Source organism: Theropithecus gelada, chromosome 7a (assembly GCF_003255815.1).
Source record: "Theropithecus gelada isolate Dixy chromosome 7a, Tgel_1.0, whole genome shotgun sequence".
In the NCBI taxonomy this organism is placed as follows: Eukaryota; Metazoa; Chordata; class Mammalia; order Primates; family Cercopithecidae; genus Theropithecus; species Theropithecus gelada.
The window spans coordinates 54,869,386-54,886,427 of record NC_037674.1 but is presented as its reverse complement, the minus strand read 5'-3'; positions in this window follow the sequence as shown (position 1 = coordinate 54,886,427).

Sequence of the window (17,042 nt, the reverse complement as noted above, 5' to 3'; positions counted from 1 at the left end):
TAGCTGGGCATGGTGGCATGCACCTGTAGTATAGTCCCAGCTACTCAGGAGGCTGAGGCAGGAGAATTGCTTCAATCCAGGAGGTGGAGGTTGCAGTAAGCCAAGATTTTGCCACTGCACTCCAGCCTGGCGACAAAGTGAGACTCAGTCTCAGAAAAACAAAAAAACACCAAGAAAAATAATCAAGGTTTAGAGCTACCTGTGAACCACTGCATTCTCTTCTTTCTTTATCTTTTAAATGTTTCCTGACTCCTAGAACTGACACTATGTTTTCTTCTTTCCAAAAATGTAACTTTCCTTTTAAGTAGACAACCACTATGATAGGAGCTAAGATTCTTCAGTCTGGAGTACTTTGAAGGAATAATAGTATCGCCCACACCAAGCGGTTCAGGCACTCTTATTCCATCAGGCACTAGCTATGGGTATTGCCCCCAATTCAGGCTGCTCTGGGATGATACATCTGTAGACATTTGGGTTGACACAAGGTCCTATACAGGCTCTTTGCTTGGACAGCAGGCATTGTGGAATGTGTTTTTCTCTCTATGTTCCAGCATCAAGTCTTTCTCATTCAACGCAACAGGCATGAAATTTATGAGCAGGTCTTTTTGCAAGCATCCAAATATAAATTCTGACCTCTGGCCATCTAATCTCAAGTGATGTGTATTGAGAATGCTGCTTTATGGTGGCTTTGCATCAATATGAGACTCAAGTGTTGCCTACCAGAGAAAGGATCTAACTTGGCTGTCTTTAGATTAACCTTCAGGTGATTTTGGGGAGCAGGGGAAGAGAGGATGCTGACTGCTAAGGCTTACAGCATGCAAACGCTGAAGTTATACTCCTACCTGGTCCCATATCAGGTACAGGGTCACCAGGCTAAAAGGAATTGCAGAAATCATCTAGTCACTCCACAGCCTCACTAGATGCATCAATTCTGTCTCCAACATTCTTTGTAAGTGATCAGCTAGTCTCTGCTGGAATACCTCCAAAGACAGGGAGCTCATGAGGCTCAGTTGCTCAAAAATGGAAAAAGTCTGTCATAATTAGGATTGAAATCTGCTTCCTATGACTTTTCTACCACTGGTCCTAGTTCTGCCCTCTGTGGTCACCCAGGCCACTGCTGGTTCACCCAGCCTGGGGGTGGGAGAGGGTGACTACCCTGTCCCCTTCTCCAAACTGCACAGCTTCAGCCCTCTGGCTGCTTCTTGCAGCCCTTTTTCATGCAACATCTAACATTCTCAGAGTCAGCATACTGCTGAATCAGTGCTGCTTGGGGTCAGCCAAGTCCCCAGGATCTTAAGAGGACATGTAACAGGAAGGTCTTAAAGATGAAAGCTCAGAAATCTTCAGTCATTGAGGGCTGTCTTTGAGCCTGATGTTTCTCCATTGTAGGTTTCCAAAAACGGCTCAGACCTCTCCCTGGGAGCTCCCTCCTAAAAATAGAAAGGAAACAAAACAGAAGCCAGGACAGTTAAGTCCCTTAAAGTGCAATGAATGGAGCTCATACCTTTTGCGGAGGCTGTGCTAGGAGGATCAAAGTGCTGGACCTGGCAGAGTCCCCAGGATTCATCTCATCCCCAAACTTTTCGAATGGGGAAACTGAAGCCAGGGAAGATGGGGCTCACCTTAGGACACGCAGGTTAATGATGACTTTCAGTCTTAAGTAATCTCCATCAATGGACCAACGCTGACCTTCTGAGAGACCCCAGAATAGCGGCCTAGACTTCAGACCCTGCTTCTTGATGTCATCGCCCTAACCCCAAATGAGCCAATTTACCCCATGCCTTTGGTACTGAGGCAGAGACAAGCGGCCCTCATTGGGAGAGTGCAGACGCTGGGGCGCTGCGGGAGCTGGGAGGGGCACCGGGCGCTGGGCTTAGCTACACAGCTCTGGAAGGCCCTGTCGGAAGTGGGCCACAGCTGGCAGTAAAGCAGTGGGCTGAGGCAGTTGTTGCAGTGCGCCAGGCAGATGGAGACCGGGAAGAGGTAGGCCTAAGCCAGGAAGTAAGAGCGGTCCAAGGGCATGGCGTTCAGTTTGATCAGCATCCCTCAGAGTGTGAATGCTTGGTTGGGCAGCCAACAGAGCACTAAGGCCAGCAGCACGCAGGCCAGCGAGCAGGTGACACAGGAAAGCAGTCGGCGCCTGACTCTCGACGGCCAGCGTGCGCGCCACAATTGCAGGAAGCGCAGCAGCAGCAGTGAGCAAGTGCCCAGCGTGGCCAGCGTCAGCACGAAGGCCACCACGATCTTCTCTGCAGGTGGTAGAGCGTTTGCCAGTTGGGGCCGCCGTTGGGGAAGCGCAGCAGGAACGAGTGCTTTTCCCCCACCCTAGCTGCCATGGTGAACAGGGCGGTGGGTGCTGTAGCCAGGACGGCCATAGCCCACAGCAGGCAGCACACACAGCTGGCCCGGCTCGGAGGCAGCGTGCCAGTCACGGTGCAATAGCGTGCCACGCTCATGGCGCTGAGGAAGAAGCTGCTGGCATACATGTTGAGCACGGTGAGCATCAGCACCACCTTGCAGATGGCACCCCCGAAGGGCCAGCTGAAGTCGCGCACCGTGTCCACGGCCCAAAAAGGCAGCGTTAGCACAAACTGCAGGTCAGTGGCTGCCAGGTTGAGGAGGAAGCAATTGAGCAGCCAGTGGCGGCGCGGCTGCCGGAACCAGGACTAGCACCAGCACGTTGCTCACCAGGCCTACAGCGCACAGGGCCCAGTAGGCGCCCGCAATCAGTGCCCGCAGCGCCGGCGCCGGGACTGCCCCCGCCACCCAGTCCAGGCCGTCCAGGCTGCGGGGACTCTGGGCCGGGCGAGTGCTCTCCAATCCGTTGCCCAGGGAGCTGTTAAGGCGCAGCCCTGACGACGCCTCTTGCAGCCAGCTGAAGAGAAGCACGGCCCAGAGAGCTCGGGCGATTCGACCCTGCCGCTGGCTGACGCCATCGCCGTAGATGGCGATGCAGGGATCCGCTCAGATCCACTCCAACACCGGCAGTTGCTGAGAGAGAATTAGGGGTCTGCGGTACCTCGCCGCAGCACCTTTTAAAAACTGGGGACCGCTCGCTAGCCTGTGATCGGCCAGCTGCAGCCGTGGTCCCACCCCAAAGGCCTCCGAGCTGTATTTCCATTAGCTGCTTCTGCACCCTTGAATTCGCGTTGAACCGGGGACCCTTTGCGGGTGAACTGAGACGCAGAGGCCGGAAGCCCGAACCAGAGGAAACAGCGTCTGCCATTCACCCAAGGTGTGGGGCCACAGCTGCTGGTTCCCGCCCGACGACGCAGCTCCAGCTTCCCAGTGCCTCCCAGAGGGACTCTGATACTCGGGGGACAGAGAAGGGAGGTCATACAAATTCTTCCTGTGGAGGCAGTGCGCCCCTCCACCTCCAGTGTGGGCCCCGAGATAGCCAACTGAAGACCAAGGAGGGTTGCCCAAGTCCGACCAGTGGGGCCTGGCAGCCCACTGCCCGCCAACCCTGCTTCCTTGAACCCCCTGCTCCTGATAAAGGCATTTCTCCTCCCCTGCTTTAGCCATGGGTACCCTTCATCTCCACCTTCACTGTGGTCTGCTCTGCAAGTATCTGTGACATTCTTCCCAAGGTCAGCCTGAGAAGCAACTCATCTAGGAGCAGTCAGAGAAAGAGACACGCAAACAGGGTTTAAAAGACCAGTGTTGGGCCAGGTGCGAGGGCTCACGCCTGTAATCCCAACATTTTGGGTGGCCGAGGCTGGCAGATCACCTGAGGTCAGGAGTTTGAGACCAGCCTGGACAACATGGTAAAACCCTGTCTCTACCTAAAATACAAAAATTAGCTGGGCTTGATGGTGTGTGCCTGTAATCCCAGCTACTTGGGAGGCTGAGGCAGGAGAATCGCTTGAATCTGGGAGGTGGAGGTTGCAGAGAGCGGAGATGGCAGGCCATTGCACTCCAGCCTGTGCGACAGAGCAAGATTCCATCTAAAAAAAAAAAAAAAGGTCCAGTGTTGAGAGACCAAGACTGGGTCAGCACTCATGCTCAGCATGCACAGAGGAGGGTCCTAAAGCCTGGGGAATCCTGAAGGGCTTCTTGGAGGAGGTGATTTTTGGGCTGATCCCAATATTGCCTTGGCTTCCAATTCCAGTGAGTTCCTCCTATAGTTAGAATAAAATCCAGATTTCCTGCTTTGGACTACAAGGCCTCATGACAGAGGCACTCAACTATAGCTTTTCTTTCTTTCTTTTTTTTTTTTTTGAGACGGAGTTTCATTCTGTTGCCCAGGCTGGAGTGCAGTGGCGTGATCTCGGCTCACTGCAACCTATGCCTCCTGGGTTCAAGTGATCCTTCTGCCTCAGCCTCCCGTGTAGCTGGGACTACAGGCATGCATCACCACACCCAGCTAATTCTTATGTTTTTAGTAGAGATGGGGTTTCATTTTGTTGGCCAGGCTGGTCTTGAACTCCTGACCTCAGGTGATCCACCTCCCAAAGTGCTGGGATTACAGGTGTGAGCCACCATGCCCAGCCAACTAAGGTTGAAAAAAAAAAAAAAAAAAAAAAAAGCCGGGTGCGGTGGCTCACGCCTGTAATCCCAGCACTTTGGGAGGCCCAGGCAGGCAGATCATGAGGTCAGGAGAACGAGACCATCCTGGCTAACGTGGTGAAATCCCTTCTCTACTAAAAATACAAAAAAGGTAGCCGGGGGTGGTAGCATGCGCCTGTAGTCCCAGCTGCTGGGGAGGCTGAGGCAGGAGAATGGCATGAACCCAGGAGGCAGAGCTTGCATTGAGCCGAGATCATACCACTGCACTCCAGCCTGGGAGACAGAGCAAGACTTCATCTCAAACAAAAAACAAAACAAACAAAACAAAACAACAACAACAAATCAATGCGTGGGTCCCATACTCCAGAGGTCTGGAGTAAGCTCGGTGTGTGTGTTTTTTTTTTCTTTAGACAGAGTCTCGTTCTGTTGCCCAGGTTGGAGTGCAGTGGAGCGATCTTGGCTGACCACAACCTCCGCCTCCCAGGTTCAAGTGATTCTCCTGCCTCAGCCTCCTGAGGAGCTGGGACTACAGACGCAAGCCACCATGCCTTGCTAATTTTTGTATTTTTAGTAGAGACAGGTTTCACCATGTTGGCCAGGCTGGTCTCAAACTCTTGACCTTGTGATTTGCCCGCCTCGGCCTCCCAAAGTGCTGGGATTACAGGCGTGAGCCACCGTTCCCGGCCAGCCCTGGTATTTTTAAAGGTGCCTAGGCAATACCACTGTATGCCAGGGTTGACAAGTCCTCTGTTTGTGATCTCTCTGCCCATGTCCTAGACCTTGTCACCTACCACTCTGAGCCTTGCTCACTTCACTCCAGACACAGTGGTCCTTCCCCAGGTACACCACTCTGGCCTGCCTCAGGCCTTTGCCTTTGCTGTTCCATCTGCCAAGAATGCCCTTCAACCGGATTACCATGTGGCTGCTCCTTCTCAGCACTCAGGCCTCAGCCCAAATATCACTTCCTCAGAGGAGACTTTCGTCTGCCACCACTCTGTTTACTTCCAAAAACATTCATTGTGTGCCCACTATGTGCTAAGCACCTTGCTAAGCACCCAGGATGCAGCCTGGTGCATGTGTGTCTTCTACTAGGGGATAAAGACAAACAAGTAAATGAGATGAATTTATGGGGGAAAGAGTGACAATGAAACAAAGCAGGGTAACAAGATAGAGAGTGAGGGGCAGGGCAGCAGGCTGTAGGAAGGGGTATGAGTTTAGGGATGGGAGGGCTCCCAGGGGAGGAGGAGACCATGGTCCCCTTTATGCCACTTACCAGGTATATGTCTAGGGGTTAACCAGTTTTTATTTTTCATTTTTTATTTTATTTTATTTTATTTTATTTTCGAGATGGAGTCTCGCTGTGTCACCCAGGATGAAGTGCAGTGGTGCGATCTTGGCTCACTGCAATCTCCGCCTCCCGGGTTCAAGCAATTCTCGTGCTTCAGCCTCCTGGGTAGCTGAGATTACAGGTGCCTGCTACCACACCCGGCAAATTTTTGTACTTCTTAGTAGAAATGGGGTTTTGCCATGTTGGCCAGGCTAGTCTTGAATTCCCGACCTCAGGTGATCCACCCACCTCAGCCTCCCAAAGTGCTGGGATTACAGGTGTGAGCCACCACCTCCAGCCAGAGGTTAACCAATTAATCTTGCCTATCTGTAAAGGAAGATGCTGATAACCCCTTGTCAGGGTCATAGGACAATTAACCAACCTCATGAGAGAAAGCCTTCAGCTCTGTGCCCGGTACGAAACTCTTCTTCTTGTGATTATTATTGAGAGGCTAGAGTGACCTCCCGTTTTGCTGAGGGCCCTCTCTGGAACTTCTTGGCCAACTTTAGTCTGGAGCTCCCACTGTATGTCAACCCTGGCATACCGTGCACTTGCCTTTTCCTTCTTTCCTACCTCCATCTAGAACACAGGCACAACATGCCACCAGGAGCTGGGAGGTGGTTCCCAGAGAGCAGATCTCCTTCATGTCTCCTGCCCTCAATCAATCACCACTGCCAGAGCCTCCCCATCACTCCCAGGCCTCTGCCTTGCTTGCCCAGGAGACAGGGAATCTGCAGTAAGTGACATTCTCTGCCCAGCAGTTAGGAAAGGGGAGATTAGCCTACTTACCGAGACATAGACTAGGCCAGAACCTGGATGAACTGGGAATCTGATTGAAAGTTTCCAAAATTAGATCATGCTTTCCCAGGGTTTCCTTCCAGCAGGGTCTGATGCCTGGGACTTTTTCTTCCTTCAGTGGAAGTTGTCACTGAATGTCAAGTGGCCTGGGTTCTAGTCTCTGTGCCCTAGGGCTCTGTGTAAAATCAAGTGACTTTTCCCATTTTGGTCTGTTTTCTCATTTGTAAAATAAGACACCTTCTAATTCGAAGAGTGTTTTTAGAGACAAGGTCTTGCTGTGTCACCCAGGCTGGAGTGCAAGGCCTGATCATAGCTCACTGCAGCTTCTTCGCATTGGCTGAGCATCTACTATGTGCCAGGTCCAGTGCCAGGTGTTTTACAAGGATCATCTCCTCCTGTCCCCATGACTGCTCTGTGAGACAGGGAATGTGACCTGGACTTACACAGGAGGAAGCAGGCTCCGAGAGAGGACTTGCCTAAAGGCCCACCCAGCAGGTGAACAGAAGCCTCCCTCTGAAGAGCTTGTCCAGTTTTCCCTGAGGTGCTCTGCTGACAACACTCCTAAAATCTGCACACCAGGGGAGTCTCCCAAGAGAAACAGTTATTGGTGAGAGAGGGTCACAAGTTGGGGATATATTTCTTTTTCTTATTTTATTTATGAGACAGAGCCTTGCTCTGTTGCCCAGGCTGGAGTGCAGTGGCTCCAGCTTGGCTCACTACAACCTCTACTTCCCAGGTTCAAGCAATTCTCCTGCCTCAGCCTCCCGATTAACTGGGACTACAGCTGTGTGCCACCACACCTGGCTAATTTTTGTATTTTCAGTAGAGATAGGGTTTCGTCATATTGGCCAGGATGATCTCGAACTCCTGACCTCAAGTGATCTGCCCATCTTGGCCTCCCAAAGTGCTGGGATTACAGGTGTGAGCCACTGCACCTGGCCGGATGCATTTATTTTTCTTTTAAAAAAGTATCTTTATGTTCGGGCACAGTGGCTCACACCTGTAATTTTAGCACCTTGGGAGGCCAAGGCAAGAGGAACACTTGAGCTCAGGAGTTCAAGATCAGCCTGGGCAACATAGTGAGACCCTTTCTCTATCAAAAAAAAAAAAAAAAAATTAGCTGGGTGTGGTGGTATGTGCCTGAGGTCCTAGCTACTCAGGAGGCTGAGGTAAGAGGATCACCTGAGTCCAAGAGTTGGAGGCTGCAGTGAGCCATGCTTGTGCCACTGCACTCCATCTGTGGCAACAGAGGAGATCCTGTTTCAAAAAAAAAAAAAAAATCCCTTTATGGCCAGGTGCAGTGGCTCACCCCTGTAATCCCAACACTTTGGGAGGCCAAGGTGGGAGGATCACTTGAGCAGAGGAGGTTGGGGGGCAGTGGGCCATGTTCCTGCCACTGTACTCCAGCCTGGGTGACAGAGAAAGACCCTGTCTCGAAAAAACAAACAAAAAAACCCTAAAACACAAAACTCTTTATATTATTACTGCAGTGAAAATACAGTATTTCCACATGTAGTTTTGTACAAATTATGTGGCCAGTGTTGATTTTTCCCTTGAGAAAATTTCCCCACCATGAGATTATAGGTGACTGTGTCAAGTTTTGGTGTCTTGCTGCATAATCCCTTTGATTCCCCATTCCCATCTCCACAATAGGCCACTCGGCCCCTTGCTTTGCTGCACTGGGAAGATCACAGAAACATCAGGGCAGTATTCCCAGAGTCCCTGGAGAGCCCAGAGGAAGTGGGGAGGTCCGGAAGCAACAGACAGTAGGTCAAGGCCATGATAGGGACACAGGCCTGGCCTGGCTCAGGGGCCTTCCCCTCCTCCCACTGCATGAGTGGGATGTGTGTGTGTGTGTGTGTGTGTGTGTGTTTGATGGGCTAGGACAGAGTGGGCTGGTTTTCAGCTTGTATTTCTGTAATACAACTTGACTCTTTTAAACCATGAATATATATTACTTGGATGTAAAGTAAATTAAATAGCAAAAGCACAAAAACCTTTGCAAATTTGATAGGTGGCAAATGCTCCACAGTTGCTTGGATTTGCATTCCTTTAATTTCTGGCAAGGCTGTACATTTCTCAAATGTTTCTGCACCATCTGTATTTTCTCTACACTTTTGGCATTTCCCGTCAGGGAATAGGGTAATGGCTGTGGGCCTGGTACCTGGAGGCAGACAGATCTACCTACAAGTCTTGGCTCTCCCTGTTACTGGCAAGGGACTTAATCTCCATTTTTTTTTCTTGTCTGCACATTGGAGATAAAGGTTGGGTTTCCCTTATTCAAAATGCTTGAGATCAGAAGTGTTTTAGATTTTGGATTTTTTTGGATTTTGGAATATTTGCATATGTATAACGCAAATCTTGGGGATGGGGCCTACGTGTAAACATGGAATGCATTTATGTTTCATATACACCTTATACACATAGCATGAAGGTAATTTTATGCATTGTTTCATTTTATTTATTTATTTTTTTATTTTGAGATGGAGTCTCCCTCTGTCGCCCAGGCTGGAGTGCAGTGCTATGATCTCGACACATTGCAACCTCCGCCTCCTGGGTTCAAGCAATTCTCCTGCCTCAGCCTCCTGAGTAGCTGGGACTATAGATGGGCACCACCATGCCTGGCTAATTTGTGTATTTTTAGTAGAGACAGAGTTTCACCATGTTGGCCAGGCTGGTCTCAAACTCCTGACCTCAGGTGATCCGCCTGCCTCGGCCTCCCAAAATGCTGGGATTACAGGTGTGAGCCACCATGCCCAGCCTATACATTATTTTAAATAATTTTGTATATGCACACATCCATTCCCAGACCTCTTGAAATCTACCCTGGGCTCCCTCATCCCACCTCCATTCAGAGTTGCCTAAGTTGCAGGTCCAGCAGAGGCAGGATTGCTTGGTGGTGAGAAGGTTAGGTCTGGCTCAGACCGAATAAGAGATAAAATTTGCCTAAAACTGGCAATGGCTTTGCTGCTCGGCCTGAAAACACCCGTTCCTGCCCTCTTGACTGAAATTTCCTTGTGACACAGAGAAGGGCAAAGGTCTGAGCCCAGAGTTGATGGAGGGAGTATTTCAGGGTTCAATTCTGGGACTCCTAAAACGATGAGGGTGTTAGGGAGACAGGCCCAGAGTGGGGACTGGGAATTTAAGGAGAGCTGGGGACAGATCCCTTAGGTTCACGATGCTTCTGTGCAAGTAGTGAGGATGACTGGGGCTATGGGGCTGCTCCACCCGCCACGCTAGCTGTGAGTTGAGCAAAGCCCTGGTCTCATGGCGCACCAAAAGCCTGCGGCTTTAATCCTAGGCCTGCACAACACATTCAAAAGGACCGTTTTGTTTTGTTTTTAAAGAAAGATGAGATTGGCTTGATTCTCCATGGGCACATTTTATATAGCTCTTTTTCTTTTTTTCCTTCTCATTTCGTTTTGGGGAAGAAATCTGTACTGTATTGAGATTGTGAAGAACATCTCTGCACTCAAACAGTTTACAGAAATAAATTTTAAAAAAAATTTTGTGCATGAAACTAAGTCTAGGTACATTGAACCATAGAAAGCAAAGGTGTTGGGTATGGAATTTTCACTTGCGGCATGTCAGTGCTCAAAAGGAGCATTTCAGATTTTGGATTTTTGGATTAGGGGTGCTCAACCTGTAGTAAGTTTACCTCATAGGGTTGTTCAACTTTTAACTAGAAAATTAACATAATGCAACATGGTGAAACCCTGTCTCTAAATTAAAAAATTAGCCAGTCTCAAAAATTAAAAAATTAGCCAGTCTCATAACTTGGTATCAAAAAAAAGTAAATAAAAATTGAAAAATAAAATAATGTTTTTAAATGCTGTATTTTGTTTTATTTTATTTTGAGATAGGATCTTGCTTTGTCACCCAGGCTGGAGTGTAGTGGCCCGATCTTGGCTCACTGCAACCTCTGCCTCCCAGGCTCAAGCTATCTCCACTTGCCTCTCCCTGATACCCTGGCTCATTTTTGTATTTTTTGAAGTGATGGGATTTTGCCATGTTGCCAAGGTTGGTCTCAAACTCCTGAGCTCAAGCGATCCGCCGGCCTTGGCCTTCCAAAATGATAGGACTACAGGCGTGAGCCACCGCGCCTGGCCTGTATTCTATTAATTTTCCTTCCTCCCTTCAGAAAGACATAATATATCTGTTGTTTGTTTGTTTGTATGTTTGTTTTTTTGAGACAGCGTCACACTCTGTCATGTAGGCTGGAGTGCAGTGGCACAATCACAGCTCACTGTAACCTCCAGCTCCCAGGTTCAAGTGATCCTCCTGCCTCAGCCTCTCAAGTAGCTGGGACTACAGGCATGCACCACCACACCTGGCTAATTTTTGATTTTGTGTAGAGACAGGGTCTTGCTCTGTTGCCCAGGCTGGTCTTGAACTCCTGGTCTCAAGCAATCCTCTGGCCTCAGCCTCCCAAAGTGCTGGAATTACAGGAATGAGCCACCATACCCAGCCAGATGCTGTATTTCTTTTCTTTTCTTTTTCTTTTTTTTTGAGATAGAGTCTCACTTTGTCACCTAGGCTGGAGTGCAGTGGCATGATCTCAGCTCACTGCATCCTCTGCCTCTCGAGTTCAAGCAATTCTTCTGCCTCAGCCTCCCGAGTAGCTGGGACTAAAGGCGCGTGCCACCCCGGCTAATTTTTGTATTTTTAGTAGCGACAGGGTTTCACCATATTGGCCAGGCTGGTCTCGAACTCCTGACCTCATGATCCGCCCGCCTCAGCCTCCCAAAGTGCTGGGATTACAGGTGTGAGCCACTGCGCCTGGCCCAGATGCTATATTTCTAACAAACTCCTAGGTGATGCTCTGCTGTTGGTCCAAAGGGCCACATTTAATGTAGGGAAGGAAACTATATTCTACTAGTAGCAATGGGCTAATGGCTGGGCATTAGTCTCTATGTTTTACTGGGAGATTGGTGGTGTTGTAGTGAGCTAGGTTGGCAGAGGTTGCTAAGGAACTTCCACTGTGACTAACACTAGTTTATAAAGTACTTTCACATATATCATTTCATTTGGGGCATTATTTTAATGCCATAGGGAGTTATTGTAATCATTATTATACCATGGGCCGTTATTTTAATCCCCTGCCCTTTTTTTTTTGAGTTGAGGTCTAGCTCTGCTGCCCAGGCTGTAGTGGTGTGATCATAGCTCACTGCAGCCTCGAACTCCTGGGCTCAAGTGATCCTCCTGCCTTGGCCTCTCAAAATGCTGGGATTACAGGCATGAGCCCCTGGACCCAGCCACCAATTCTTTTTTTACACTAAGGATTTAAGACTCAGAAGGATTGGTTGGGTGCAGTAGCTCACACCTGTAATCCCAGCACTTTGGGAGGCCAAAGCAGGTGGATTGCTTGAGACCAGGAGTTTGAGACCAGCCTGGCCAACATGGTGAAACCCTGACTCTACTAAGAATACAAAGATTAGCTGGGTATGGTGGTGCAAGCTTGTAATCCCAGCTACTAGGGGGTCTGAGGCAGGAGAATAGCTTGAACCTGGGAGGTGGAGGTTGCAGTGAGCCGAGATCACGCCACTGTACTCCAGCCTGGGCAACAGAGCAAGACCCTGTCTTAAAAAAAAAAAAAAAAAAAAAAAAAAAAAGACCAGGCATAGTACTCATGCCTGTAATCCCAGCACTTTGGGAGGCTGAGATGGGTGAATCATGAGGTCAGGAGATCGAGACCATCCTGGCCAACATGGTAGAACCCCCTCTGTATTAAAAATACAAAAATTAGCTGGGCGTTATGGCACGCGCCTGTAGTCCCAGTTACTCAGGAGGCTGAGGCAAGAGAATTGCTTGAATCCAGGAGGCAGAGGTTGCAGTGAGCTGAGATTGTGCCACTGCACTCCAGCCTGGTGACAGAGTGAGACTCCATCTCAAAAACAAACAAACAAAAAACACGTAGCAGAGCTGGGACTTGAACCCAACCATATTTAACTCCAGAGCCTGCCACCATTACTACGTGGCGCTCACCTTGAGAACATCCAGATCCTGAATCTAGTCTGGAGGGAGGCAGCTGAGTTGAGCCAGGCCTGCGGGTCTTATCTCTACCAGGAGGTGTTACAATTGGTCATTCAGATGATTTGCAATTAAGCCTTTGTGGGTTCCTGTACATAGAGCCAATAATCTCTATTTCTTTGGATTTTGTTCCTTTCTTGTGAAGCCTCCCTCCTGGGTCTCTGCCTTCCTGTTCATGTCTGGACTGGTGTCTCTTCTGGCCTGCTAACCAGCTGTGATCCTGGAATCTACCTTTACTATTACTCTGGAGGCTCCCTTCACCTTACGTTTGTGTTGGATCTGTTCCTTAGGGCCTCAGTCTTTCTCTTTCTTGGCTTACTTCTTCGTTTTGGTAGAGCACAACCTTTAGTAACTTTTGGAAAAAGGGTGCATAGAAGGCAAATATTTTGAGTCCGGTGCAGTGGCTCACGCCTGTAATCCCAGCACTTTGGGAGGCTGAGGCAGGCAGATCACCTGAGGTCAGGAGTTTGAGACCAGCCTGGTCAACATGGCAAAAACCTGCCTCTACTAAAAATACAAAAATTAGCCTGGCGTGGTGGCAGGTGCCTGTAGTCCCAGCCACTTGGGAGGCTGAGGTAGGAGGACAGCTTGAACCTGGGAGGTGGAGGTTGCAGTGAGCTGAGATCACACCACTGCACTCCAGCCTGGGTGACAGAGCAAGACTCTGACCAGCACCCCCCCAAAAAAAAGTTTGACCTTGTATGTCTTAAAATGTTCTTATTCCACTTTCTTACACTTGATCAAGAGTCTGGGAGTTGAATCCTATGTTGGAAACCATTCTCCCTAGAATTTTGAAGGCATTGCTCTGTTGACCTCTAATCTGTAGCATTGCTGGAGAGAATTCTGTTGCCACCCCAATTACAGAGTCTTTGGACCATTTTTCTTCCTTCTCTGGAAAATCTGGAAACAATTTTCTCTAATATCCCAAAGTTATGGTACGTCAAGATGTCATGTCTTGGTGTGGGTCTTTTTGTGTGTGTGCTGGAAGCCAGTAAACCCATCTAGGAATTCATGTGCTTCAGTTCTGAGAAAACTCTTGTATTATTTATTTGATAGTCTTCCCTCTGTTTCCTCTGATCTTGCTAGGTCTCCTATTTTTTGGATGTTGGATTTATGAAGTTTTAAGATATAGACAAGTTTTTACTTTTCATACAGGTATATCCATAAACTGTTTTCCTACAGATTTTGCTGTTGATTTCATCTTTAAAATATCCTTCCCAACCCCAAAATTACATAACCAACTTCACTTTTCATGTTGGCAATAGCAGTTTCAAAATAAGGTTCATGCTGTTTCTCTTGTCTAAGCTCTACTGCAGGCAGCAGAAGTGACTATTTTTTGGATAAATAAAACAGTGAAATGATTTATTGATTTAAAAAAAAAAGAAAAATGATCCATGTAATTCATTTTGTCCAGCATCTTTTTTTTTTTTTTTTTTGAGACGGAGTCTCGCTCTCTCGCCCAGGCTGGAGTGCAGTGGCGCGATCTCAGCTCACTGCAAGCTCCGCCTCCTGGGTTCACGCCATTCTCCTGCCTCAGCCTCCCAAGTAGCTGGGACTACAGGCGCCCGCCACCTCGCCCGGCTAGTTTTTTTGTATTTTTTAGTAGAGACGGGGTTTCACCGTGTTAGCCAGGATGGTCTCGATCTCCTGACCTCATAATCCGCCCGTCTTGGCCTCCCAAAGTGCTGGGATTACAGGCTTGGGCCACCGTGCCTGGCCTTTATCCAGCATCTTATTGCCAGCAGGGATTCTGATTTTTATTTTTAATTTTTTAAATTTATTTTTTATTGTTTATTTTTGAGACAGAGTCTCACTTGTCGCCCAGGCTAGAGTGCAGTGGCACAGTCTTGGCTCACTGCAACCTCAGCCTTCCGGGTTCAAGCAATTCTCCTGCCTCAGCCTCCTGAGTAGCTGGGATTACAGGCGCCCACCACCACACCTGGCTAATTTTTGTATTTTTAGTAGAGACAGAGTTTCACCATGTTGGCCAGGCAGGTCTCAAACTCCTGACCTCTGGTGATCCACCTGCCTTGGCCTCCCAAAGTGCTGGGATTACAAGTGTGAGCCACCATGCCCAGCTGGGATTCTAATTTTTAAATGTGAAAACAAATATTTTCTTTACAAAAGTTAGTAAAATGCATGAAAAAACAAAAGATAAATAATGAGCAGAAAGAGCTCCTAAATATTCAGTAAACACAATAGAAAAGCAATAAAAGTTTTCAAATTATTTCCAGACACAAAAAATATGGAACATCCATTGCTGAAACAATGGTGTGAAAAAAGAAGAAAAACACAATTTTAAAAAGAAGAAGAGGCTAGGCATGGTGGCTCACACCTGTAATCCCAGCACTTTGGGAGGCTGAGGCGGGCGGATCACTTGAGGTCAGGAGTTGGAGAACAACCTGGCCAACATGGTGAAACTCTGTCTCTACTAAAAATACATAAATTAACCGGGTGTGGTGGCGGGCGCCTGTAATCCCAGCTACTCGGCAGTCTGAGGCAGGAGAATCGCTTGAACCTGGGAGGCAGAGGTTGCAGTGAGCCGAGATCACGCCACCGCACTCTAGCCTGGGCGATAAGAGTGAGACTCATTCTAAAAAAAAAAAAAAAAAAAGAAGAAGAAGAAAACAGCCAAGGCAATAAGTAAGCTATAGCATCAAGGTGGTAAAGAAACCCAAAGATGGTTGGGTTTGTGCCAGGACAAGGCTGGGTCCAGTAGCATGCACGGCTCACACTTCCAGCACTGGTTAGACTCTCAAACAACAGTCTTCTGAGATCCTACTAAGCACCAGCCCATCAGACATGGCCTGTGCCCTTTCAGTGTTCATGAGCTAGAAGTGAAGATAAGATTTGACTGCAGGAAAGAACGTGATAGCTATCATTAAGAGCCCCTTTGCAAATCAGCATGGCTCTTGGCAATTAGCACTTAGTATATGTTCATCAGTGAGTCTCTGGTGAAGGGGATCTGGCAGCCTCCCACATATCCAGCTGTCTGACAGACTTAGAAACAACTCTAAAAGGAGGAGTCCCGAAGAAACAGATCCTTTAATGATAGAAGCCAAAACTGGTAATTTGGAGAGGCAGTGATATGGAGTGGTTAGGAATCCAGGTGCTGGAATTAGGCCAGTCCTGGCCCTGACACCTCCAAATGTGGGATGTTGGGCAAGTTACTTAACCATTCCATGCCCCAGTTTCTCCACTCCTAAAATGAGGAAAACAATATCTGCTTCATGTTGGAAAGATTACATGAGACATTGTGTGTAAGGCACAGTGCCAGAAAATAGGATACAGCACTCCTTCACTATCTCAATTTGCCTTCATCAAATCATCATTCTCACTGCCCAAGTGGCAACTCAAAGGCAGTAGAAGCCAGTCATGAGCCTTTTTCCCATCAGCTAAGTGATGGCTCCAAAATCTCAATGTGGATAATTCTCATGACTCTTCCTGTGGCATTTCTCCCCTACGGTGAGGGGGCAGGACACACTCCCAAGCTGCAGAGGCAGCTGTGGCTATGGCGTTGGCAGGTGAAGGCTGCAGTGCTCCAGAGAATGGGGATAGATTGAAAACACCCATGTCTCCAGGGCTTCCAGAACAATGACTAATCAGGCCCACAGTGGCAGCTCAGCATCCCTTTCCAAGTCAATCATCCCATACATTTTCAAGGCCAGCTCATACTCTGCCCAGTTCTGTCTAATGAGGGAGCTTTTTTGGGCATCCTTGTTTAGAAATCTGCAACCTAAACTGGCATTTTCAATTATTTTGCAATGCTTGAAATTTACTGGGGTGGAAGGGACCCACCAAAAATAATGTCTTTAATTTGGCAATACCTGTCTATCAAAGTCACAAATGCACACATCTCTTACAGCAATCTCAGTTCAAGGACTTTATTCTACAGATGTACTCACACAGGTGCATCGTGAACATGGCCAGAAAGAGATTGGAAACAATCTAAATATCCTTCAGTAGAAGATGAGGATAATGGCATATGCACACAATGGAATATCAATCATGTAACATTTATTTAAATATTGAAAATAGCTCCCAGCTACTCGGGAGGCTGAGGCAGGAGAATGGTGTGAACCCGGGAGGCGGAGCTTGCAGTGAGCTGAGATCCGGCCACTGCACTCCAGCCTGGGCTACAGAGCGAGACTCCGTCTCAAAAAAAAAAAAAAAAAAAAAAAAAAAAAAAAAAAAAAAAAAAGAAAATAGCTATCGAACACATACTATACGCCAGCCACTGTTCAAAGTAGTTAGGACACATTAGAGAGCAAAATAAAGATTGCCTGCTCTCACAGAGCTCATATTGTGGCTTATGTGCCACAAGCTCCACAACCAAGGATATGAAGCCATCTCCAAGTTTACATACATATGTATGTGT